We start from the raw sequence: 27911 nt of genomic DNA, 5'->3' as shown, positions 1-27911 counted from the left end.
AAGGAAATTTATTGTCAGCAGATCTACATTATGAATCATGCTACGAGAAGATATTTCAAGCCTAAGGGAAATGATATCAGATAGTAATAGAATCTACATAAATAGCAAGAAGACAAATCACTCTATAAAAATAGACAAAATTTTAACAGACATTTGACAACAGATGTATGGATATCCAAAAGCCACATGAAAGGATGTTCAACATAGTTTAGTCATAAGGGAAGTGCCATTTAAAACCACAATGAGATACCACTGCACCCTCTATGTAATGATTATAATCAGAAGGCCTGATAATCGTCTAGGATGTCAAGCAATTGGAACTGTCATACATTGCTCGTGGGAATGCAAAAGGTACCATCACTTTAGGAACAGTTTGACAGTATGTTTGTTTTCTATTACTGATGTAACAAATTACCACAAGCTTAGGGGCTTAAAAAAACACAAATTTACTATCTCACGGTTAAGGAGATCATAAGGTCTCACTGGGCTGAAGTCAAGATGTTGGCAGAACTGCATCCCTTCAGAGACACCTGGGGAGTACATTGCTTTGCCTTTCCAGTTGCTAGAGGTTGCCTACACGACACCGTTCCTGGCTTGCATCACTCTGACCTCTGCTTCTGTCATCACATCTATTTGACTCTGACCCTCTTTTGTCCCTCTTATAAAGGACACTTGTGATCATATTGGGCTTATCTGGTCAACCCAGAATAATCTCTCCACCTCAAAATCATTTAATCACACCTGTAAAATCTCTTATGCCATCCGAGGTCAAGTACTCACAGGTTCTGGGGGTTAGGACGTGAAAATCATTGGGAGCGCATTATTCTGCCACTGGCAGTTTCTCACAATTTTATCCTAGGTGTATATCCCAAAACAAATTAAAACACGTGTCCACAAAAATACTTGCATGCATAATTGTTTTATTTATAATAGCCAACACTGGTAGCAATCAACACTGGATCTGTCAAAGGTGAATCTATTAGCAAATATTGGTACATCTATATAATGCAATATACCTCAGTAGTAAAACAAACAAAAAATTCTGATATGCCTAACGTGGATAAGACTTAAAACTATCATGCTGAGTGAAGAAGACAGACAAGAAAAAAGGGAGATTCTGTATAATTCCATTTAAAGGAATTTCCAGGGAATGCAAACTAATCTGTAGTGGCAAAAAATTAATTAATTAATTAATTAATTAAAAAAAAATTAGTGGTTACCTGGGATCAGGGATAGAAGGTGATACAGTACCGGAGGCACAGGGAATGCCTTAGGATAATATTTTGGTCTCCAGTGTTGTTATGGTTACACAGGTGTGTGTTTGTCAAAATTCATCAAATTACATACTTAAAATAGGTGCATTCATTGCATGCAATTTTTTTTTCTTAATAAAATTATATATGACTAATGAATCGTTGAACACCACATCAAAAACTAATGATGTGCTATTTGTTGGCTAACTGAACATAATAAAAATAAAATAAAATAAATTTTTAAAAAGGCTTTCTGACTGTAAAAGAATTTGTTTTTCCTCTGAGATGAGATGGGAGCCTAGGCAACCATTCTTTGGGGTTGGGTTCTCAGAAAAGATCCTCTCTCAAGGCATTCCCCATGCTAAGGCGTGGGGTATCTGGAACCACCTACAGCTTTGGTAACCTTGTGGCAGAATCCCACATCTGCAGCTTTCTTCCCAAGTATGGATTAAGGAAATGCCAAGTGTCTTATCCAGCGTCGGTTGAGGCAATGGATAGCAATGGAAGAAAGAGTTGGCTATGTGGAGGGGATGACATTCTGTGTACTCCAGCCCTGTATGAGTGAAGTGACTTGGAGTTCCTGATCCCTAGTGGGGCACCCAGGAGGGCAGAGAGATGTAAGAAACGTGAAAGATGTTGGCAGTTGAGGCCATGATAGACTGTGGACATCAGCAGTGCCTGAGAGTGAGAACAGATGCCAATTACTGCAAATAATAGACCTGAGGAAGACACCTGGTTATGTGTGAGGAGAGGACTGCAAGTGATCAGTTCTGGAAACCTCCCTCTCCAGGGCTGGGATGGCAAACCTTAATTCACTTGAGTTCAAATTCTAAAATGATTGAGTTACCTGGAAAGAGTTAGATTAGGTTGACTGCCATCTTGTAGTCTAGCAGCATAAGATAGCACTTACTTTTTGGAATAGAAAAAATAAGTTATATTATTAGGTGCGTAAGTATTATGACTTAAAATTCATAGCAATTATACCCCACGTTTATAGAGAGTTAGCCAGTCCAGAAATTCAGGTGACAATATAAAAAATACTAACAAACACAACTGAAAGCACTCAGAAGAATATGAATAAATTATATGACAGCTATTTACTGTGCATAAACCCTGTCAGGTTAGTTTGTATAACTAACAAGTCCACAGGTTAGACTGAATGACAATGTAACATATGTGTCGTCAGAATACAGATAATTTATTTGTGTTTTTCCTGATTTTACAGATCAAAGTACTACAACAATGAAATAGGAGACATTTGTGTTAAGTATTTGATTACATAGAAAATGTTAGAAAGTTCTGCCATCAGTGATCGATAGATTCATTAATTGTTCACACAACAAAAATGTGTGTACCTGTTACATGTCAAGGACTGGAAGATGTAAGCAAATGAATAAAATTGTGTTCTCAGTAAAGCAAAAACTGCAAGAGTAAACAAAAGGAAGGGAGTGCGGAGAGTGGTAGTTCATCCAAAATTAGAGAATTAGTAAGAGTCATGTTTCCTGAAATACAGGGTGTTTTCTTTTTACCTGCCAGGCAAGGATAAAATTGCTGACTCCTCATCTGTTCTTCCTCTTTGCTGTTTTCAATGGTTTTGAAGGCTAATTCTGATTCGGTCTGCAGCCCCTTCAAACAATACTTGCAGACAAATTGTCACTCGGGTTGTGCTTTTATGTAGTCATTAATTATAACACACTGTGCTGATTTAGAAACTGACTGCATAAAGACAGAAAAGAAGAAATTAGCTCAGTTATATGAAGACTTCCAAAGAAACCTTAAGAGCTATGAAATTCTGAAATACTTTCCTGGGAAAGAGTTGCCTATTAAGGAAAAAGCAAGATGTCGCTGTGTCCTTCAGTGATTTTTCTTGAAACATTTTGACACAAGCACAATAGGCTCCGAGCTCCTTCTCAGTAGTGTGGTAAACCAGCAGGGGAAAGAGAAAGAAGGCACTCAATATTTGTTTGTAATTCCTGAGAATGACATTTACCTGTTTAAACATAAAAGGAAGTCTTTTCCCAGCGTATGTTTATGCTATGGCTAGTGTACAAACACAATTAATTAAGCATCAGTTTTTCTTCTACTATGCAGTGATTTACAAACTTGCATTCGATTCATTTGGCATACAGAATCAAACAGGGTGGTGTGCCACTTCTCAGATGGTACCAACCATACTCCTGATGCAACCGGCTTGTATAATCCCCCATCTTGAGTACCTTGCATTTAACTCATACTCTCAGTGTTAGGAGACATTTCTTCCATGACCAGATTACAAGAGTGACCTCCATCTTGCTAGCAGACTCTCTCTCTCTTATTGGTTTTGATGTAGTCTCTCATGGTTCACCTCCCCTTCCAATTTCCCGCAACTCCCTTCTCCTATCTCCCCATGTCCTCCATGCTATTTGTTATGCTCCACAAATAAGTGAACGGGATGCTGCCAGCAATCATGTAAGTAAATTTAGAAATGAATCTTTGTCCAGTTGAGCCTTCATGAAAGACCCCAGCCCTGACCATCACCTTGATAACAGCTTGTAGCCTCATGAAAACTCCTAAAGCAGAGAACTCAACTGAGCTACACCTGGATTTCTGACCCACAGGAATGGTGAGACAGTGGGGGTATGATTTTTTGCTTTTTGTTTTTTTACTTTTTTTTTTTTTTTTTATTAAGTAGGCTCCATGCCCAACCTGGGGGTTGAACTCATGAGCCTGAGGTCAAGAGTCATATGCTATAAGGATGAGCCAGCCAGGGGCCCTGCGGGTATGTTGTTTTTAAGCCATTAACTTTTTGGTGATCTGTTACAGCAATAGATAACTAATACAAATGGCAACTATGGCAACCAAACAAGTTATTTACTTCTATTTATTTTTACTATAGTTCATATTAGGAAAGTCAATATTCTTATGCAAAAATACGGAGTTAACAGCATTATCGCTTCTTGGCAAATAATCCATTGTATCTAATTACATTTACATTTCACTAATTGCTTATCTTCTGGGACCTGAAATAGATTGCTATTTCAAATAAGAGTTGGTCAGTGTGAAACAATCCGGAAAGAAAGAATAAAATTATGAAGAGAACTTTTCAACCAAATATAATAGCCAAATAGGACAGGCTGACAAAAAATAAGTTATAGGTAATGCAGAGGTAGAAGAAATATAGATGATCAGGTGCAGTCCTCAATAAAACCTGAGCCTCAGTTTTTTATTTTTTATTTATTTTATTTTAAAAAAATTTTTAGTTTTTATTTATTTTGTTTGTTTTTTTTCTTTAATTTATTTTTTATTTATTTTCAGCATAACAGTATTCTTTATTTTTGCACCACACCCAGTGCTCCATGCAATCCATGCCCTCTCTAATACCCACCACCTGGTTCCCCGCCGCCAGTTCAAACCCCTTAGATTGTTTTTCAGAATCCATAGTCTCTCATGGTTCACCTCCCCTTCCAATTTCCCCCAACTCCCTTCTCCTCTCTAACTCCCCATGGCCTCCATGCTATTTGTTATGCTCCACAAACAAGTGAAACCATATGATAATTGACTCTCTCTGCTTGACTTATTTAGTTTTTATTTTTATTTTTTATTTTCCTCAAAATAGGGAACCTATTCTGTGTGCCCACAAGCTAAAAATGTTTTTTTTTTTCACATTTTTAAAAGTTTGTAAACAAACAAAAAAGAATATGTGGTAAAATGCCCTATAAAACAAAGTAAATACTTTTTGGACTTTGACAGGAAAAGGATGTCTACTCTTGGACCATCATGATATGAGTTTGAGTTACTCCAGTGTATACATTTTCAAAACTTAGAATTTGTACACCTAAGAGCTTGGCATTTCATTTTATGTATACATCAAAATAGGAGAAAAACAAAGCTGTACATGCATTTACTATAAAGAAATCTATTTAGTGGGTATGAATTATATAGGTACAACAAGCCCTGAAAACAGAGGTGTTCAAAGTTAGTTATAATTTCATGTCTTTAATTCAACTTAGGTTTTGGCTCTAGGTCCCAGCTTAGATAGACAACTTAATCAACTTTGGGTTTATTTTCATTAACAATTCAGGGATCCCTCCATCAATTCAGACCTAGAGTTTAGGTATTTGTTTAAAAAAAAAAAAAGGAAGAAAAGTGGGAAAGAGGGAAGAAGAGAGGAGAAAAGAAAAAAAGACAAAGAGAAATCTCTCCTTTATTCGTTCCTTTCTGGATAGTCTCTAAACCCTTTGGGTTGGGTTTTTGGTGTGACCCCACCCCATCCAGACTATGAAGAGGTGGTGTCTCTCTCATGTGGGTACCATGCAACATCTTCTAGTCTAGACTTCTTCCATAAGGTCTTGCCAGGCTGTCCAACCCCCACCACCTACACTTTGTTTCCCAGCACTGTTTGTACTTCAAGGTGCAGTAGGTTTTTCTCCTTCATCCCTGAACAACAATTCACATCACAGATTTTTTCATGTTTCTATCTAGTGACTTCTTAAGATACTTCTCTCTTCGCTGACTTCAGGATCCTGCTGAGGTCCCGTGGTAATTTCCAGTTCTTCTCCCATTCCAGCAAGGGGCTGGGGCAGACTTGGGGCCATTGGCTTCTGCTCTTACCTTGGTTGCCTGGGGTATTGCATTTGTGAGCCTGCTGCCTTCAAAGTAGATTACACGTCCCCTGTACACCGACATTCTCCAAAATACCAAGGGGTATTCTATGTTGTTGCTGATCTCTCTCATCTCAAGATACAGACATAGGAATAGAATACCTGTCCCCTACTACTTCCAAATCTGTTCTTCTCCCCATAGTGTGCATCATTAAAGGTACAACCAGTCCTGGAACCATTCCAGGATTTGGGGTAAGGTGGTGTAATCCTGGAGACAATAGTTGCCACAGCAGTTTTGCAATCCCCAGACCCCTGTTTATGGCAGAGATAGAAGCTCAAAAGGCAGGACAGTTTGGGCATATTGGTCTAGCACTAAATTTGGGAGGCTTAGTCTGGAACACTATGCTTTCAACATTTCAACTATTCACAAGCACTGAATTTATGTATTAAATCTCTTTCTGCCTATATACTATTTTATCATCAGAGGTCTTCAAATATCCCTATTCTATTCGTCGCATAATAAGGTCTCTCATTAAATATATGGTGATTGATAGGTATATATATATGCACATACACACACATATATATATATATGGAAGATGTTAACCCTTCTCTGAATTATTTCTTAAGATTTTTATTCAATATCTCAATAAAAAATTAGAATAAATACAATAATCATATCTGTTGATAGCCAGAATAATTATTCTTATTACCTAAATAAAACATGACAGTAAAAGACTAGCCTTATTTTCCAGGAGATCATTAGGAGCTATGTATTCATGAAATCAGTGCAGCACATTGGTTATTTTGGAAGTATATCTTAATAGTTCTGCATGAACTCATTTCTATCAAAAGTTAAAACCCTACATTTCCTTCTGTATATGCACTGGAACATTTCTACTATTTGAATAAAAATGTTATTCAGTTTATTGGATTTTTTTAAAAAGCAAAAAAGCTATTTATACAGTTTTTCCTTGTTAATCTAAGTATAAAAACCTATGAGAGTTGGCAAACAAACCCCCACTGGGACAAGCATTTAAATTCTCTTGGTGTAGGGCAAAGGAAAGAGTATAAAAATCTCAAACAACACACGTATGGAGGCAAAGTGTTTACAGAAGCCGCACAGACAGGTGGTCTTTCATCTAAGCTGCACTCCAATCCAATCTTTTATTAGTTTCTCAGGCCAGGAAACAGCTGCTCAATCACATGGCTGTGTGACCACAGGCATTGGCCTTTAATCTCCTTAGGTTAACTGTATTTTGGTAAAAAGAATGGGATATTTGGGCAATAGACCAAACTATCCAGGGGAAACTCTGAGATAACATTAATTAGAAATATTGAATGAAGTAAGGCAAGTTCTCTTTGATAGAAAGTTTGGGCAGAGGGTGAGAAAGTGAGCTTCTGTGTGGAAGAGATAATTGGAGACTAAGCCAATGTTTGGAGCGTAATGACTCTGAGCAGTGCCCACTGCAGTGGACTGGTTAGTTACTATTGCTTATTTTAAAGTCTGAACACAAACTTTTGCTGGGTAGAAACTCTCAAATGTGGCAGGGTCATAAGTCCTGGAAAGTATCCAATGTTTAACATATGTTCCCAATTCAACAAATACAAAATGTCACTCTTCCCCCACGGACACTCTCTTTCATCCTTCACGGCTCTCTCTTGAGCAATGGCAACTGGACCCCTCCATGTAACTTTTCTAGTTAGGAGCAACTCCACCGTTCTGATAAATAGACCCAAATCGCAAATGGATTAAATTCAATCAAACTTTGTTTCTCATGTGGCTAACACTGGCAGGCTGCTGACTCTGGTAGGCAGCCGGTTCTCCTCCATGCATTCAGGCTATGCTGAGGGAATGGCTATACTTCGGTCCTCTGCATCCAGTCAGCAGAAGGGAAGAGAGAACATGGGGAATGGTCTCCTGACCCCTTCTAAGTTCCATACACGGTGAATGTTCTTTGATATCCTGAGCAAAACCAGTTTTCCCAGTTCAGGTTCTCCCAGAGTAGTTTTGTTGTTTTGTTTTGTTTTGTTTCTAATAAGACCCCCTTTTGAGTGAAAGTAACAGTACCATTTAACATTTTCAAGAAAAAAAGAACAATAATAACAATTTAAAATCTTCACAGGGATATGCCCTAGTTTCTCAGTAAGTAAACAAAAACTTGCAGGTTATGTGATGCTTTCACAATCAGTCAAGCTAGAGCAAACCTAGCATAACATTTCTTGTATTTACAAAAGTAAAAAAAAAAATTCATTTATACTCATGCACCTGCATACAATTCCCCTATTTTTAATATTTTTTCTTTGGTGAGATAGTTTGTTCTAATTTATAAATAAATATTGATACATTATTAACTAAAATCTATAGTTTACATTGGGGTTAACTCTTTGTGTTTTATGTTCTGTGGGTTTTGACAAATGCATAATAACCATGAATCTGTCATTACAGTGTCATACAGAATAATTTCACTGTCCTAAAAATACCCTGTACTCTATATATTCATCCTGTCCTCCTTCCCCAAACCCTGGCAACCACTAAACTTTTTATTGTCTCTATAGTTCTGTCTTTTCCAGATGTCATATAGTTGGATGTTAAATGTAGTCTTCCAGGTTTTTCCAGTTATGAATAAAGCAGCAATAAATATTCAAGTTCAGAACAGATATGTGTGGACAGAAGTTTTTGACTCATTTGACTAAATACCAGAAAGTACCAGTGCAGGCTTATATAGTAAGAAGGTATGTTTACTTTTGCAAGAAATCACTAGTATTTTCCAAAGTCATTGTACCATTTTACATTCCCTGTGACAGTGAATGAGAGATCCTGTAGTTCCATAACATTGTAAGCTTCTTTAAGTGTCAGGGTTTTTTGTTGTTGTTTTTTCATTTCAAACTAAATTATAAAGTTATAGTAATCAAAACAGTTATTGTTTTGGGGGGGGGGAACTGACACACAGCTCATTGGAGCAGAATAGAAAGCCCAGAAATAAACCCACATATATATATGTCAATTAATTTATAACAGAAGAGACAAGAATATATAATGAAGAAGGGACAAACTTTTTAATAAATGGTGTATGGAAAAATGAACAACAATGTGAAAAAAATAAAACTAGACTATTATCTCATGCCATGCACAAAAATGAACTCAATATGGATTAAAGACTTGCATGTAAGACCTGAAACAGTTAGATTCCCAGAAAAAAACACAGCCGGTAAGCTCTTGACATTAGTCTTGGCAATGATTTTTCGATCTGACACCAAAAGCAAAGGCAACAAAAGCAAAAGTAAGTAAGTGGGACTACATGAAACTGAAAAGCTTCTTCTCAGCAAAAGAAACCATTAACAAAATGAGAAGGCAACCTACTGAATGGGATAAAATATTTGACATCTAGAGAGCCAAAAGACACATGAAAAGATGCTCAGTGTCACTAATCATCAGGAAATGCAAATCAAAACCAGAGTGAGATATAACTTCATACCTATCAGAATGGTTATTATCAAAAAGACAAGAAGTAAGTGTTGGCACGAATGTGGAGAAAAAGGAATTTTTGCACTGCTGGGGAGATTATAAATTGTTGCACTGAAGACACTAATTCAAAAAGATATATGCATTCCTGTGTCCACTGCAGCATTACATATAACCAAGATATGGAAATAACTTAAGTATCTATCAATAAATGGAATACTTTTCAGTCACTAAAAAATGAATGAAATCTTGCCATTTGGGATAAGGATGGAGCTAGAGGGAATTACACTAAGTCAAATAAGTCAGACGGAGAAAGACAAATATCATATGACCTCACTTACATATAAAATCTAAAAAAATAAAACAAATGAACAAACGATACAAAATAAAACTCATAGATACAGCAAATGAAATTGCAGTGAAATATTAAATTTAAACTTTTTAATGCTAAAAATCTCTCTGACTTAGATTTCTATAAAAACACAATTATTCTTCAAAACTGAAGGAGAAATAAAGACTTTCTTTGGCAGACAAAACCAAGGGAATTTATCAATAGCAGGACCACCCTGCAAGAAATGTTGAAGCGAAGTTTTCAGATGAAGAAAAATACTTCTTCAGGTCATTAACTTAGATCTACATAAAGAAATGAACATCAGAGAAGGAATAAAAAGAAGGAATATAAAATAGCTTATTTTTCTTATTCTTAGTTAATTAAAAAAATTTAAAAGTAAAAAAAAAAATAACAATGTATTTGATAATTATAGAATATCAATAAGTGAAACAAATGACAACAATGTGATAAGAGATGGGAGGGAAAATTTGAAATACTCTTATCAGGTATCAGTATTGCAATTAAAATGGTATGTTGTTTCAAAGTGAACATAAATTACTTTAAAATTTATATTTGAAACTCTAAGACAAAAACTAAAAATTTTTAGAGAAGTATAATAGGTATACTAAAAGATGACGTAAAATGGAATAATATTAATGTTTAATCAAAACCAGAAAAGACAAAGAAAGAGGGGAGGAAACAAAACAAAGAACAATGCATCAAATAGAAAGCTTTTAAAGTATGGTAGATCCTAATTCAACTATATCAACAATCACTTTAAGCTTCAGTCGTCTAAATGTACCAGTGAAAATCCAGAAATTGTCAGAGTGGATGAAAATGAAATCTAAGCATATGTGTTGCTCCAAAAACTCACTTTAAATATAAAGTTTCAAACAGATCAGAGTAAAGGAATGGAGAAAGATCTACCACGCTAAGGCTAAAAAAAGAAAACTGGAGTGTTATTTCAGTATTCATTTCAGTATTTATTTTAAACTAAGGTGAATTCACAAAATAAAAATTATCCAGGATAAAATGGAGCGTTACATAATAAAATTCACCAAGAAAACAAGTGTATCATGAAATATCATTCCACTCTCTTGATGCAAAGGAGTCTAATGTAATTTTTAGTCCTGATCCTCTAGATAAGGTGTTCTTTGACCACCCCAGCTTCTTTCTAGATTTTCTCTTTATCTCTGATATTCTACAGTTTGAATATGATATGTCCTGGTGTAGTTGTCTGGTATTTATTTGGTTTTCTCTGAGCTTCCTGGATCTGTGGTTTTGTATCTGTTGTCAATTTTGAAAAGTCTGCCGTTAGTATCTCTACTAGTTCCCAGTTCTTTTCTCTTTCTTTTTCTCCTGGTATTCCATTATGGAGATGTTATATCTTTTGCCATTACCCTGCCCTTCTCTGTTCTGTTTCTTTGTTTTCTTCTTTCTTTTTAATCTTTGCATTTCATTTTGGGAAGTTTCTATTGACCTGTCTTCAAGCTCACTGATTCTTAACATCAGCTGTGTCCCTTCTGTTTATCCACCCATCAATGAACCTTCTTCTATGTTAGTCTTTCAAAATAAATTTATTTACTTATTTGTTTGTTTGTTTGTTTATTATTGCTACCATTTCCTTTGATTCTTTTTTTTTTTTAAGATTTTATTTATTTATTTGACAGGCAGAGATCACAAGTAGACAGAGAGGCAGGCAGAGAGAGAGAGAGGAGAAAGCAGGATCCCTGCGAAGCAGAGAGCCCGATGCGGGGCTCCATCCCAGGACCCTGGGATCATGACCTGAGCCGAAGGCAGAGGCTTTAACCCACTGAGCCACCCAGGCACCCCTCCTTTGATTCTTTTTTAGAATTTCCATCTCTCTATTTATGTTAGTGACCTGTTTTTGCATGTTGCCTACTTTTGTCATTGGGGTCCTTAACATATTAATTATAGTTACTTTAAATTCTTGGTCTGATCATTTCAATATCTCTCTTGCATTTGAGTCTAGCTCTGCTGCTTGCTCTGTCTTCACACTGTGTCAAACACACTCTGCCTTTTGTAAGTGTCTCAGTCTCTCAGGCTCTTATAACACAATATCACAGACTGGATGTCTTATAAACAGCAACCGGTTATTTCTCACAGTTCGGACACCAGAAGCCCAAGATCAGCATACCAGCATGTTTGCATTCTGATAAAAGCCATCTTCTGGATTTCAGGCTGTTAAATTGTCACTGTTTCCTCACAAGGTAGAAAAATCAGGGGAGCCCTATGGAGTTTATTTTATAAGGACACTGTAAATTTATTTTATAAGGAGTTTATTTTATAAGGCTCCACCCTCATGACCTCCTAAAAGTCCCACCTAATTACATCATATTGGGTATAAGATTTCAACATATGAACTTGAGAAGAACATGGCATTCAGATCATAGCAGTATGCCTTTTAATCTTTTGCTTAAAACCACACAAAAGAAACTGAGGTAAATAGGCATTTAGAATGAAACTTTATGTTTATCTGGCTAGGAGTTAGGCTGTGGTTTATGGTGTGCTATAGTTGTACGTGTCAGAGGCTAAAATTTCTTCAGGTGTCCTAGCTTTATCTCTTCTGTTGTCTTTGAGTTTCTCTAGAGGTTTCATCTTAGATATATTTAGCCATCCTGACTGGCATGATGTTTTACCTCATTTTGGTTTTGATTTGTATTTCCCTGATGGTGAGGTTTATTTTTAAATGGTTATTTTCTATACATCCCCTAACTCCCAACACCCACCCCCCATGCCTTCAACTCCTATCCTCACCCCCACCGTAAGAGGAACAAGGGGATTTTCCTCTGGTCTTCACCCTGAGAATATGGCATTTCTCATGCCTATATCAAAGGCTGAAGTGGGCTGGAGTTGGATATTTCCTTTTCCCCAGTTTGATTAGACTCTAGTGAAACTCAACTCAGTCTTTTGTGGAATAATTTCTCTTGAGGCCAGGCCTTGCTGAGAAGTATAGAAGAATGTTCTTGGCTTATTTCAAAATAGCTACCCACCACCACTCTTTGTCAGAAGCACAAGGGAATTTTTCTCCAATTCTCACTGAATTGGAGTAGGACTCCTGGAGTTAAAATTCATGGAAGTGTGAGAGCTCCTATTAGCCTGGCCCCCTGGAGTTTTTAAATCTCAAGTTTATTCACATTGAGTCCCCAGCAACCCACCAATTCCAGTTCAAGTTTCTACCTATGGTATGGGTGGGCTTCTGCTCCAGTAGGCTATGACTCTCCTTAATCAGCTGCTTCTTCCATTCTGGGAGCAGTAGCTTGCCTTGTGTCCTCAGTTTTATGAAAGATTTAAAAAATTTGTTGATTTCCAGTTTAGATTTTTTCTTGTTGTGAGGAAGTGAATGATGACTTCAAAGCTTATGTCATACCCAAATTCACTACTTTATTTCTCACTTTCTTTTTTTCCTGCATGTTGTTCATACAAGAAAGTAAATATTATAAAAGAATGGTTAGAAATGTATCATTGCTTACTCAGATTACTGATGATAATATTAAGAAAGCCTGAAAGGCTTATGTCAAGTAAAAAAAAAAAAAAAGAAAAAAAATATATAAAATTTTTCATGGTTAAAATTCTCCACTGACTTCTGTGAATATTTCTTTGGTGTTAAATACAGAAAAAAAGTTACATATGCCTTGAGTATTTAACTGGCCAAAGCACAGTTATGCTTTTTCTTTTTTAAATTTGCATTCATGTTTCAAATCATCCCTCTCTTTTTGTTATAGATACCTAGACTTTTAGTGTCCTCTGATGTAGATTTTTTTTTTTACCGTGAGCTTACCAGTTCTTTGTGGTAAGATGATATTACCTCACTGATCCCTGAAACAAAGGGCATATGCAAACTGAAATTACATTAGCTTTTATTGCCCTAAAATTATAAGCTTACTCTGCAATTTTTTGTATGCTGCCATTCAGGCTTTTCTATTTTATAAGCAAAATAACTGCCTCTCAAGATCATTTTTTCTAATAGTATCTCTATGGGGTACTTCGATTCTCAAGGTGTTCCAAGATGCATTTTTCTAGGTTAAGCATTATTTCATTTTTCTTGGAAATGTATACAATCTCACCAAACTCTACTTTGCCATTGAGTTCTCAAATAAGAAGGTGAATGCCTCCCAGTTGTGATACTGTCTGAGAATTAATTATGATGACTTTTAATCCTCTCACCAAATGGCTATAGAGTAGAACTAAAGCCACCTTGATGTGCAATAACCATGGATTTATAACATTCAAACATACAAAATGCATTTTTGTTATTATTAAAGCTATAGATTACTGGTAAGAAAGAATTATTTTCTTAAATCACTGATGGTAATTAAACATGTTAAAAGTCTTTCCTGATTTAGCAGCTCTGTGCTTTCCACATCAATTATAGCTAATATGTCATGGATCAGAGCTAAGAATAAGATAGCTATTTCAGACTAACCACAACAGCCAAAATGATACAGCCTCTGTTGGAGAAATATTTACTCCAGGGCCTGTGCCAAAGGACTGCTCCTCTTGGTGCTACCATCTGTGGCTTTTCAACAGACAACATGGGTCTTTAGATTAAGAAAAAAGGGCACATTTAAGCAGCCTTCTGGTTCATTAATTTATGCATTCAATCATTCCTTCACTATAGTGAGTACATGATATAGCTCAGGCTATTTTATTTCCTGGGAATGCAGTGATGGATAGCAATCATTGTGTTTTGCTAAGGAGCATCTCCGAGACTATGGAGGATACATGGAGGTAATACCAAAGGGTTATGGGAGAAAGCAGTGAAAGAATCTGCCTTTGACAGTAATAAGGGGGAAAAGAGTCTTCATGTAGGAGATAGCACTTCCAAATTGCACCTTAAAGATCAATAAATTAATATCCAGATGAGGAAGAAGATTGGGTTTCCAGCAAAAGGAGAAGCATGAACAATGGCTGGAAGATTTGAAATAATTTGGGAAGGCTTGAGTATAATCAGGGGAATATACGGTAGTCTGTGTTTAAGATAAAAAATATATGAGCATACTGACACATGCATGTGAAAAGTAGCCAAGGATAAGGGTCAACAAATAGGAAAGAATCCAACAGAATGACGGAGGGCACCTAGCAAATTAGAAGCATGTATATTTAACATAGGCTTAAAGTTTAGAGAATGAAAGTATATGCAATGACTTGCCAGCTTTTACTAAGTAACATTTTGCTGGATTTCCAACTAGTAATAAAAAAAAAATGATGAGATTAGTAGAAAAAGTGACATTTGTAGAAAAGTCAAAATTTACCATGACCAGTATTGAATGTCCACAATATAATGGAACACCTAATGCATTTGTGGTAAACCTGATGGATAGTTTAATCCCTTTGACCATCAGTGCCTTGACTTCCAATACCATAGAAACAAGGCAGTGGATATTACAAAGAATACACAGCAGGAAATTGTAGAGAAGTAATGAGAGAATTAACAGTGTTACAGAGTAGAGGGCTGACACTGTCAGTGAGTACAGGGTCACATGCAATCCAGAGGAAGAGAGGCAAATGAAATTGGAACAGGGTTATTGGGCTGTCTATATTAAAATGGAATTGAGAAGGGGAAGATGAAGAGACTTACAAAATAAGAAAAAGAAAGATGAAGTCAGAGAAGAAATGGTGGAAATTCACTAATTTGAATATTTGAATAATTCAATAACTTGAATAAATAGTTTCAAAAGTTTTAAAAGTTCTTGAAATTTAAGGTTCCTCAAAGACGTTTCCACCAAATGACTGAGGTTGAAGACTCAAAATAAGAGAAAATGTGATGTTTTTAAGAAACTAAATGTAATTTTAAAAAGACTAATAAAGCTTTCACACATTGTTCTTTAAATTAGATTTCTGCTTCTCCAGTTAAAATAGTTCTTCATATGATCTTCCATGTCTTTCACAAATACTGGCTCCTGAATTAAACAAAACAAAAAATGCAATACTAGTGTATACATTCCTGTTTTGTTTCATTTCAATGCTATGTGCATACTCTGTCCCCTAGTACTCAGCCTCCAACCTGCATGCAACACCAAATATAGACACTATCTCCCCTGAAAAATCTCTCCTAGACCCATGCTCCTTCCTCTAAATTATTCTCCTCTACTTTTTGTTGCTAAATCACTCTATGCAACCATCTAGCAAGCCATGAACCTTGTAATACCAAACTATAACTATCCTTCCATGCAAGGCTCTCTCCCATGGATTATTAGTATCTTGGAAAGACAGTATCTTATTTACCTTGTATCCTTAATATATGGATGTTACTTGGTAAATATTTGTTGAACTGAAATATATAATACATCTTAATGTTCTGTTTATATTTGTGGGTACCCATCTTTTTTAAATTAAAAAAAAAAGTGATAGCAACTAATGTGAATTGATCATTTATATGCCAGACTCCCTATATTCAGTGAATCACTTAACACAGTAATCCTATATTACACACTATTATTCTTATTTTACTGATGAAGAAAATAAGTATCTTTATATAATATTTATAGTACTAAATGTTTTGTGCATGATCATGGTGATTATCTTTCTAGAGCTACTTGTGCTCATGGGTATATCATCTGAAGTGTATTATTCCCCACCAGTGAGCATGGCTCACAAAAAGACAGTGGTTATTTCCCAGGGCAGGAAGAGAGAGATATACCCTCAAGGAAATATAGAAAGATTTCAGTGAAAGAGGTGTGTAATTTAGTAAATGCCATTCTGATGATTTCGAAACCTCTTGAATGTAGGGGTGAAGAATTGCCTACCTCCTTGATGAGAATCACTAACTGTGCTTAGACTCATATTACTAATGTACTAAAATGAAGGGCAGAAGAAACCTGACTCATATAAATTTCAAAAAGAGTAACTTTGCTGATTGATGTTGGTAGAACAGAAACCTTATCCGACTGGAAAATGTACCAGCGTCTTTTTATTTCCAGAATTGAGAAAGATTAGAAAATGTCTCTGATAAACCAATGTTTGCTGGATTTATCTCCTGAAGAAGGAGGTACGTAGACTTAGGTAAGAGGCTGGACCCATTGATTAAAAGGTAGATCTAGATGTTGCACATAGAACTCATAACTGTCTACCCTCTTTTTTTAATTGTGTTATGTTAGTTGCCAAAAAATACATCATTAGTTTTTGATACAGTGCTCCAAGATTCATTGTTTATGTAGCAAGTACCTTGACTTTCAACCTTAACAGTCAATTTGGCAATCACCCACAATAGAAAAAATCACAAAGTATTCCTGGTATAAAGTTCCTTCCTTTTCTGTGATTGCTTTCCAATGTAGTTATAAAACTGCACTGAAAGCAACAAGATTTATTGAAGAAAACATTATTTCTCTATTTTAAAGAAATAATTCCAGATGTCTAAGTCAGCTAGAGTCAAGGTGCCATAATGGACACCACGTTCATCTCCTCCTCCCTAAAACAGTAACAAACAATGGGAAAGGAGATACACACATACATAGGACAAAGGATAAAGGATCATTAGGAGGTAGAACTTATAAAAAATGAATAAAACCTCTAGAAGACAGAGAACTGGTAGAGAAGTAATACAGAAGCTGGAGAAGTTCACAGCCTGTGTAAGCATCATCAGGAAAATTGCAAAGTGTGACTTGTGTGACTTGATCTTCCCCACAGAAGCTCAGAGATACTTTCAGATTCAAAATGCCAAAGATAACTGTGAGAGTTTGGTGTGAAATAAGAATGATATTTAAAAATCTATATAAAGCAAACCTGTCCTTCCACCACGTTCCCTTACCCTTACTCAAGAAAACTGATGCCTGCCCTCAATAAAAAAGTGGGAGAGGTATTTTCAAAAGGTTTTAAACGTTCCTTCAAAAAAGACTTCCTTGCTTACTCTCCCTGCAGTAAAGATCCCGCATGTGCTGTGTTCATGGACACATAGTTTCAATACTCTTTTATATTACCTCTAAACAAGTAAACAAACAAAACAAAACAAAACCCACTTTTTATTTTACAATATGTTTTACTTTAGGGGGAAAAAGAAGTAGCAAATTTAGCCTAAGGAAATCCTTTATATCTCACACCAATTTCCTCTTTTATTAACATCTTATATTAGTGTGGTGCATATGTACAACTAATGAACTAACATCTGTACATCTATACATCTTTATTAACTAAAGCCTTTTTCTGTTCCAGATCATACCCAGACTGCCACCTTACATTTTGTTGTCATGTCTCCTTAGGTTTCTATTGGCTGGGACAGTTTTTCAGACTTTCATTGTTTTTGATGACCTTGATAATGTCCAATACTGGTCATTTTCAGGTTGAGTATTTGTACAGTACTCCTAAAATAAGATTTTCAGATGTTATTCCCATGATTAGGTTGAAGTTAAGGTGTGTCTGGAGAAAGATCACAGAAACAAAGTGCCGTGCTTATCACAGTATATTAAGAATACATGCTATCGGGGCACCTGGGTGGCTCAGTGGGTTAAGCCGCTGCCTTCGGCTCAGGTCATGATCTCAGGGTCCTGGGATCGAGTCCCGCATCGGGCTCTCTGCTCAGCAGGGAGTCTGCTTCCTCCTCTCTCTCTCTCTGCCTGCCTCTCTGCCTACTTGTGATTTCTCTCTGTCAAATAAATAAATAAAATCTTTAAAAAAAAAAAAAAAAAAAAAAAAGAATACATGCTATCAACATGGCTTATCAGTGATGGTGTTAATCTTGATCACCTGGCCAAAGCAATGTTTCTCAGATTTCACCAGTAGAAAGCTACTCTCTTTTTTTTTTTTTTTTCTCCCTTACTATCCTCTTTGGAAGAAGTCACTGTGCATAGTTAATGCTTAAGAGTGAGGTGTTGTCCTCCTATTCCTTGGGAGCAGATTAGTAATGTGAATTATTTTAAATTCTTCTACATGAGAGATGTATCAATCTATCTATCATCTATCTACCTATCATCTATCTATGCTATCTACCCAGTCACTTATTTTATATCATAAACTTATGTATATTTATTTTATACATTAGGACATAATTTACTACTGAGTTATTTATTTTGTTGCTCAAATGTTCCAGCTTGGGCCACTGAGTGTTCTCTCAGTTGGCTCCTATGTCCCTTTGGTATGCACCCATTGTTGTGATTATTTTTTGAGCATTTTCTCACTTTCTGACACTATAAAATGCTTATCTTGTATATTCTCTGTACCAGCTTCGATAGGCCATGTTTCCGAAGAGTCCTGGCACCTTTTATTGGAGAATGGTATCAAAAACCAAGATCTAGAGGCACTTGGGTGGCTCATTGGGTTAAGCCTCTGCCTTTGGCTCAGGTCATGATCCCAGGGTTCTGGGATCAAGCCCTGCATTGGGCTCTGTGCTTGGCGGGGAGCCTCCTTCCTCCTCTCTCTCTCTGCCTGCCTCTCTGCCTACTTGTGATCTCTGTCTGTCGAATAAATAAATAAAATCTTTTTTTTTAAAAAAAAGAAAAGAAACCACAGTCTTGGCATTATGGGGTTATTACCTTATTTAACATATGAATGAAAATCAAGGCTCTCAAGATATTTAAGCAAATCTTCAATGTGAAAAAGAAAACTCAAAATATATAGGCAGAATCATTGTGCATCATTGTGAAATTTCAGAACACCAAGGATAAAAGGGATATATTTACAGCTTCCAGGGGGGGAAATGGCTGTTCTTTTTTTTTAACAATGGAAAATAGCATTAGGTTGGCGTTAGATGTCTCAATCTTAACACTGGATGTCAGAAAAAAAATAGCAGAACCTTAAAATAAAACATTTTCAGACATGAGGATGTGGAAAATGCATATTACATCAGCCTTTATTAGGAGGTTACTGGATGTTTTTATTCCAACAAAATGAAGGAACACACCATAAAAACAAAACAAAACAAAAAAACAAAAAAAACAAAACCAGCATATCCTAAGCAGGATCAGGGATGTGGGGGCATGGGGTAAAGAAATTCTAGGCAAGACTGTGATTCTCTAGAATAAAATAAATGTAAATGCCAAAGTGGCAGTTCCACAATATGCCTAATAGACCAATTGGTCCAGGACAATGCGGGGAGACAGTGGCTCTAACAGCATCATATCCAGGAAAAAATGTGACTTAAGGAACTTTCTACTATTCTTGAGACTCTGAACAAGTCAAATAGGTTCTTAGATCAGGCAGTGAAAGGCAATTAAACAGGTGAGTTGACAGATCTTAACTCACCTTATTGCGGTAATCATTTTGCAATATATACGTATATCAAATCTCACGCTGTACCCCTTAAACTTTGATGATGTGATATGTCAATATCTCTCAATAAATATATCTCAATAAAACTGGGGGAAATGCAGTTAGGGATGCCAGAAAATAAGCAAATTTATATAAAACCCAGCAAAAAAATAAAATGGTGAGAGAGTGTTGTCAGAAAACACTACTCGATGTTGCTATAAACAGTATCTATGCAGTCAAAATGAGGTAAATCTTGATTAATTAATGGTGATTACAAAACTATGAGGAGGAGGAGGAGAGGAAATGGGATGCTCTATACGGCTAAATCTTCATTCATCAGGGCAGGAAGTCAATACATAATGGCTAAAACTGATGAAACAAGGAATAGCAGAAGTGGCAAGCTCAGGCAGAGGTAGAAAGAGATAGCTGTTCTTTTATTATAAGCTCCATCTTTCTTTTTTCTATTCCAATGATATATGTGTTATTTAGATACAAAATGAAAATGCATTACACTTCAATATATAGATACAACCTTAGGCAACTAGTTAAATGTTCTATGGTGGAAGAAACCAGATTCTCAGTTCTTTATTTCTCCATTGAGACAGAGGGAGAGCACTCCTGATTTGCGACTCATTAGCATATAGATAGAATTGAAACCATGACGTTTTTGAGCTTGTCCAAAAAGGGTCTGGGAAGATAAGGGAAGAAAGCCTGAGAGAGAACCCAGACATATCCAAGAGAAAGGTGTCATAAAGGTCAAGGGAAGAAAATTTGGGGATTGATCAGTAATCATAGAGGAGGTAAAATTTTTGAGTTCTTGTCATGTTTTGTGGAATGTCCTTTTATGTATGTATTAACTCATTCGTCCTCCTTTTGATGTTGGTGTTATTATGCATATTTTCCAAAATGAACAAAATAGGGATTTTGTATAAATTATGTAAATTTAACTCAGGTTCATATAGTTTATAACTGCGGGGCCTGGGATTTAAGCCTATAATCTCTTTCCAGAGACCATGTTCGTAGCAACTAAGTTATATCATGTCAAACACTGCTGAGAATTCAAGCCAGCTGGGGCTCAAGAGATCCCCTGGCTTTGGTGTCCACTGCAGTGACTGCCTTGTCTTGAGGAAGTACAGCTCCCCTTACACACGGCTTGGGCAGAGACTTACTCCACAAACAATACTCAAACATCTAAAATGCTCACATCTCTGTCTTGGGAAATGTTGAGTGAATACAGACTCCTGATAATATAAGACTCCTACATTCAAGAAGCTAATACAACGCTGAACTTCCCATTCATGACAGTCAAGGTCTGGAAAAGCTTTTCAGTTAACACATCCATCCTTCCACCCCACAGATCCTGTTACAGGCAAAGAATGTTTATTTTTGGTCCTCACAGCAACATCTTCTCCAATTAAGAAACAGGTTCTGTTTTTATTCTCTTTTTTTAAACTGTGTGTGCGCAAGGAGAGCTTGATTATGCTAATCAACATTACTCAGCTTCTAGATTAAGCAAGTGCTCTCCTTTAAAATCTAGGAAAGCTACAGACCACGAAATTGGGTTAATTTGGCATGCTTTTGCTGTGTGTGTGTGTGTGTTGTACAGGTGTGTGTGCAGGCACCTAATGGGAAGGACAGTGCCTGAAGAAGAAAACACTTCTAGTACTTTGAAATAACTGCCCCCATCTTGACCAAAGAGTCCTTTTGTTCCTGGCTGTTCTTGTTGCTGTGGTTTCCAGTGATTGTTTCATTTTTCCTGTTTCTTTGTTTTTATTTCAGTCCCACCTTTTCTTCTCTGGTTCTTTCAGGAAACCCCCAAGTTCACAAAAGTCTTAACTTACCACCAGGGCATAAAAATGTTAGGAGTTTACCTGTTGTTGAACAAATTAAAGGCTGGTGCAAAAGGAAACACCTTCACAGAGCATTGCTATTGCATTCTGGCCGGCGGGCAAATTCATCTCACTTGCTCCTTTTATTTCATGCATATTGATTCTACGATGTTCCTTATAGATATCCGATGCATCTGCTCCCAGAAAAGAGTGAGGGCATGTAGATGTGCAATTAAACTAGTGGAGAAACACAGCAGGTGCATTCAGTGAACAAAACATACTCTTCGTTGGAGGCTTAGGCTTTCACTAAACAGAGTGCCCTGATTTGCCCTAATGCTCGGTCTTCTGAGCCTCACTGATGAGCAGAGAGGGGTGAGGGGGTGTGGAGGGAGTGTGCCCGCTGAACTGAATGGAAGCAGAGCCAGCTCAGAGCATTTTAGCTTTAAAGCAAACCCCTCATTAAGAAACACGGAAAGCCACATTGGCTCTGCTAAAGATGGGGGCAATGAAAACACAACCTTAGTAAAAATAGCACACGTTTACTCTCCACACTGGTATTTAATCCATTATGGAGTCATTTCTGTCCCTTTTTCTGATTCAACATTCCTTTCAAAACCCTCCTCCCACAATGGTCAATGAGAACAGCTGTGCTTATCTAAGCAGGGGGGTGCAGAGCCTCAGATTGGAGTCAAGGTGGCTCTTCTGGTGGCAGCCCGGGGGACTTTGGGGGCACAGCTCACGGTGTCAAAAGGGTGATACTTGGAGACCTTTTGAGACCTGGTTCATCCTACTGTCATATTTTAATCTTTCTGTGAAGTGTTGACTCTCTAAGATGAGAGGCATCGATAATGATAACACCTATGCCACGTTGGGCTTGAGTGTATAAATTTCTCCAAATATTCCTTATTAATTAAATAGGTTGGAGCCACTCCTATGGCAAAAAACAAACAAACAAACAAACAAAAAGCCCTCAAGTTTAATGAACTATCACAATGACAATTGGTTACCTGGTCTTGATTTTACCCTCTAGAAACACTCTCAGGGAGGAATTAGTCTCACTATATAAATATTTTTTCTATCCCCAAATCAGCCCAAAATTTCAGGTTAAATCAGCTTTTCCACTTTATGGGAGAATGGAGATGTTTTGGTGACGTGCATTCTGTAATTTCCAAAGCAGGTGCCCTACTCTATATAAAATATAGGCTGTCGAGTCTCAGTTTGTCTTTGTTTTATACAGTGATGGGTTTTTTTTTTAAGTGTTATTAAGTTATAATACAAATTCAGGACCTGGACTTGTTGATAATTTGTTTCAAGAGAAACAATGCTTCTTGCAGCTATTTATTGGAAGGGGAGAGGGTGAGGGAGAGAAGCTGTCGGGTGCTATCGGTGTGCCTTTCATAAAAGGTCTCACTTTTTACCCGCTCTTCTGTACTGACTAGGTCTGGCTTTATTGTAACCATTTTAACCTTGGTCTTATATTCTCTTATATTCTTGTTTCTTCCAACAAACTGCTCTTTTCCTGAGAATTTTTCTATCTTACTTAATTCTATAGCCCCAGCATATGGACAGTACTTGTCACATAATAGGCACTTAATTATTGCTTGTTACATGAATGCTTAATAAATATGAAGACTAAATTTACAGAAACACCAAACCAACTGTGAAAAAAATCTTAATCTAGTCTGCACTGACGAATAAGGAATGTAGTCGCTTCCTTAATAAATACATTACTTGAGTAGCAGACTTGGTGCCAGAACTTAGATCACTGCAACCTCTATGCTTCCCCATGCTGTTCCTCTTTCTCCCCTAAGGTTGCCTCTTATACTTGACTTCACATTTCCTTTGGAGTCAGTTTGTGTCTGAGCTGGGCTGTGGTCAGAAGTGCATCAAACTTTCGTGTACTGATTCAGAAAGATGGGTCAAGGTCACCTGGGTGACTCAGTCAGTTAAGCATGACCTTCAGCTTGGGTGATGATTCCAGGATCTGGGGATTGAGCCCCACATCAGGTTCCCTGCTCAATACAGAACCTATTTCTTCCCTCTCCCTCTGTCCCTCTCCTTGCTTGCGTGCTCTCTCTCTCACTCTCTCTATCAAATAAATAAAAGAGAGAAAAAGAGAAAGAAAGAAAGGAAGAAAGAAAGAGAGAAAGAAAGAAAGAAAGAAAGAAGAAAAAGAAAGAGAAAGGAAGGAAGGAAAGAAGGTGGTTCAGTGATTGCCTGACTGCCAGGCATTCTAGAACTGTGCCAGGGTTCAGAAACAGTCCCAGTGCTGGGTAGTGGTGAGTGCCCTGTGAAGATATGTGTGTGTTGGTGGTTGTGCTGGAGGGAGTGGAGGTTCAAGCACCACACATGAAATTTAAATAAGCCCCTGCTTGCTGAACACCTATTTTGGGCAAGGCATTCCAGCAGATGTTCAGGGTAAGGTTGGCATTTAAAAATTAATGAGTTTACCTAAGATCAAATATTAATCAAGCAGGAAAACTGCTGAGACTTCATAAAAGGTCACAGACTCTGAAAAGGGATGTGGTGCCCGAAGACCTGAGTTTGAGCTAGATGGCTATTTCTTAGCTCAAAGTAGGCACCACTGGGCCTGTCATTTAACCTCTCTGAGCCTCAGTATCTTTATTTGAAAAAAAAGTATTACGGGAGAAAACTTTCAACAGTCAATAATAAAAACACTAAAGATGGCTTAAAAAAATAATGTGTTATCTCCTTTAACCAGAAGTGAGGATGTAGGTCATTCTAGAGTTGGTGAACTCCACAACTTGATGATGTGAGGACACTGGACCCTCCCACCTCGCAGCTCTGCCATTCTCAGGGTGTCAGAAGTGTCTCCACAGAAGCCACAACATGACTTCCCCAGGTCCAAAAATTCAATCCTCACACGGCAATGTCCCAGAGTAAAAAGTGCGGAGGAGATGGTCAGCATTTACCTGTTCATTTACATTATCATTTCCCCATCATCCTCTTGGCTCCCAGGTCAAATTGGAACTGGGTCCCAACACCTACCTCTAGATTTGCCCATGGTAAAGGAGGGGGTCCAGCATGACTGATTCTGATGAGCAGGATTCATTTCCTGGGACCCAGGCCAACACCGTCACACACCTGAATGCAGTCCTGACTCCGACAGTAAGGAGGAAGGAAGGAATTAGGACTTGGTCAGGAAACCAAGTGCCTGCTATGGAAACCTAACCTGCAAATCTTTTGTGAGGCTTGAAGTAATGGGAATGAAAGTGCACTTTGTAAACTATAAATCACTGCACAGCTTAAAGTTATTATTTCTGTCATAATTATATTTGCTAACAGCTAGTGTTCACACCTGGGGCATTTTGCTTCATTTCTTCCCTGTGAGGAACTTCATAATAATGGGTTATCCAGGGAAGGGAAAAATACCAACTTGTCTCCAAGTTCCTGAACTTAGGTAAATATAGCTGGTAGCTACTGAAATTAAAATATGTATGTACTTTCTCCAGGGGAATGAATGTTTCCTGTTAGTTAGAATTTGAGAGGGTAATTGAGATGAGGCCTGAAGACCAATGAGGCAGAAAGGTCAACGTGGACAAATGCATCTGGGGTAATGGCCTCAGTCCCCGCAAATTGCTTTGGAGTAGAAGTATCCCCAGATACATGTGCCTATACCATGGGGTCCTACCCTACTGATCTGAAAGGATTGGTCCAGAGGAGGACACCAGACTCACGCTGGATCAGTCCTGTTCTCTGTGTGAAGTTTAGAATTGAAACACAAACCTGGAAATACCAAGGGCTCTGATGGGAAGGCCCACAACCTCCAGCTCCTGAAGCGCTTGGCACTGCCATGGGCCGCTAGATCCCACAGGATAGTGTAGTACCTTACCTAGGAGGATGGCAATTTCTAAGCAAGCAAGACATTTTTCCCTTCCTTCTTGATGCCTCCCCTTGATCTTGTCCCATCACTGACCACTAACCTGCTAGTACGGACAGTCAGCTGTTCCTTTCTTACCTTCTGAATTTCAAAATTTTACATCCTCAAAAAGGAAGAGGAGTTTTTCTTCTTCTAATGAATCATTCCTCTTATTATATAAACATGATCCTATCCATGCCAGTTTAAAATAATGTGTCCTTTATCTATGTCACCTTCTAGAAACTGCCCCATTTCTTTATTCCTATTCACAGCAGAACCCTCAAAAGGATCATCTTGACTTTTTACTTCACTTCCTCTTCTCCTATTCCCTCAGGAACCCACTCCAATTAGGCTTCTGTTCTTGTCATGATGCCTACAGTGGGCTTGTCAAGGTCATTAGCAACCACAGCTCCATTAAACCTCACTGTTAGTCTTCATCTCTCTGTAGGAGAATCAGGCAGCAATGGCACTTGCAAGAGTATCTCCATTGAGTTCCACCATGCCATTCAGAATGTTCTCTTTTGACTATACTGCCCCATTCTTTTCTGTCTCCTCTCCTGTACCTGTCCTCTTTTCCTACTTCCCATTTTGAAGTGGCTCATGGCTTTGCCCTTTGACCCCTTCTCTTCTCCACCCAGGCCCACCACCCAGGTGGTCTCACCCAGCCATGGCTCAGCCCTTTGACCCATTCTCTTTTCTATCTACACCCACTCCCCAAGTAAAATCGGCACTGATGTCTCCCAAATGTCCATGTATGCAGCTGTCAATCCACATCTCCAGGTAAATGAAGTATCTCAGATCTAACAGGTTCTCCAGCAAACTCTTGATAACTCTTCCACACAATTGTTCCTCTTACAGGCTTCCCTGTCTCCATAAATGGCAAGTTAACTCTGTCAGTTGTTCAGGTAAAAAACCTTGATACATCTCTACTGTATCTATATCCACTCCATCTAAAACAAATTATGTTGGCTTTATGTTCACAGAATCTGACCGTTTCTCATAATCTTTACCACTAACACTTGACTCTAGGCCATTAATATGTCTTATATGAATTATTGCAATGCTCTTCACTGGTCTCTGCTTTTCCACCTTGGGCTTCTTACAAACAACCATATGCCCCAAAACAGTCTTTAAAATTTGTCAGACTATGTTACTCTATGTTTAAAACACCCAAACTTTTTCCCAGATCACTCAGAGTAAAAGACAAAGTTCTTACATGAGCTATAAGACACTACTTGATCTGGCTCCCTCTTCTACATCTCTGTCCTTATCTACTACCATGTCCCTACTATGCATTCATTCTGCTCTGGCTGCTTTGTCTTTGCTCAAATATAGCACAAATTCTCCTTCCCCTGTTGTTTTTGTTTTTGTTTTTGTTTTTCTTCTACCTGGAACACTTTGCCTGTTGATAGAATAATCCACTCGATCACTTTCTTCTGATTTCACTCAAATGTCCTTTATCCTATAGGCCTTCCCTTTGAACCTTTGAAAATCTCATATACCACTAAATATTAGTATTTAATATTACAGGGTTTCCCATAAGTTTGTGGGGCCCTGGGCAACTATCTTTGATAAGGCCCCTGTCTACATAAACCATTTGACCCTAAATTGGCATGTCAGAGCCACTTTGACAACCCAATCCCATGCAACTCAATGAAAGATATACTGCCATGACCAGTGGTACCCTCCTAGAACTGGAATCTGGTTATAAGGCCCTCCAATAACCCTATCCATGTAAGTAGCAGGCCTTTTCAGGGAATTTGACTCATTCTGTGCAAGAGATAGATACTCAAAGTGTGCCCCAAAGTATGGATCTGGGGCCAAAGTCCTTTTTCAAATTTTAAATATTCTAACTGGATGGCACTGCCAAGCCCAACTTGTTCTGGACACCACAGGGACTTACAGACTTTTAAGAAAGATACTCAAAGAAGCAGAGCTCCCTAAAATGCCAAACCCAAGTCAGGCACTCTACTTGGCCATTTCTGAAGGCAGTTTTTTCTCTCTATATATGTTTTCTCTCTGTCTCTCTCATACATTTACGTGTGCTTGTGCGCACATGCGTGCACACACACACACACACCTGCACACACACACACAACACATATACTCAATGTCCCAAAGATTTTCTATCAACTTCTGAAACAGTATACATTTATTCACTTAATTATGTATTTTGGATCCAACCATACCATAATAATTTTGGGCAAGAGTCTTATCTGTTTTATTCACTGATGTAATCCCAACACACAATCACCACAGACTTATGATAAATATTTGTTGAATGTGCAAATTAATGATTGAATGCTGTCTCTAAAATATGTTTTCAATATGTCCCCAACATGGAAGAAGGACTTTACTGTACTTGTCTT

Source organism: Mustela erminea, chromosome 7, assembly GCF_009829155.1.
Source record: "Mustela erminea isolate mMusErm1 chromosome 7, mMusErm1.Pri, whole genome shotgun sequence".
NCBI lineage: Eukaryota > Metazoa > Chordata > Mammalia > Carnivora > Mustelidae > Mustela > Mustela erminea.
This window is presented reverse-complemented; position numbering follows the sequence as displayed.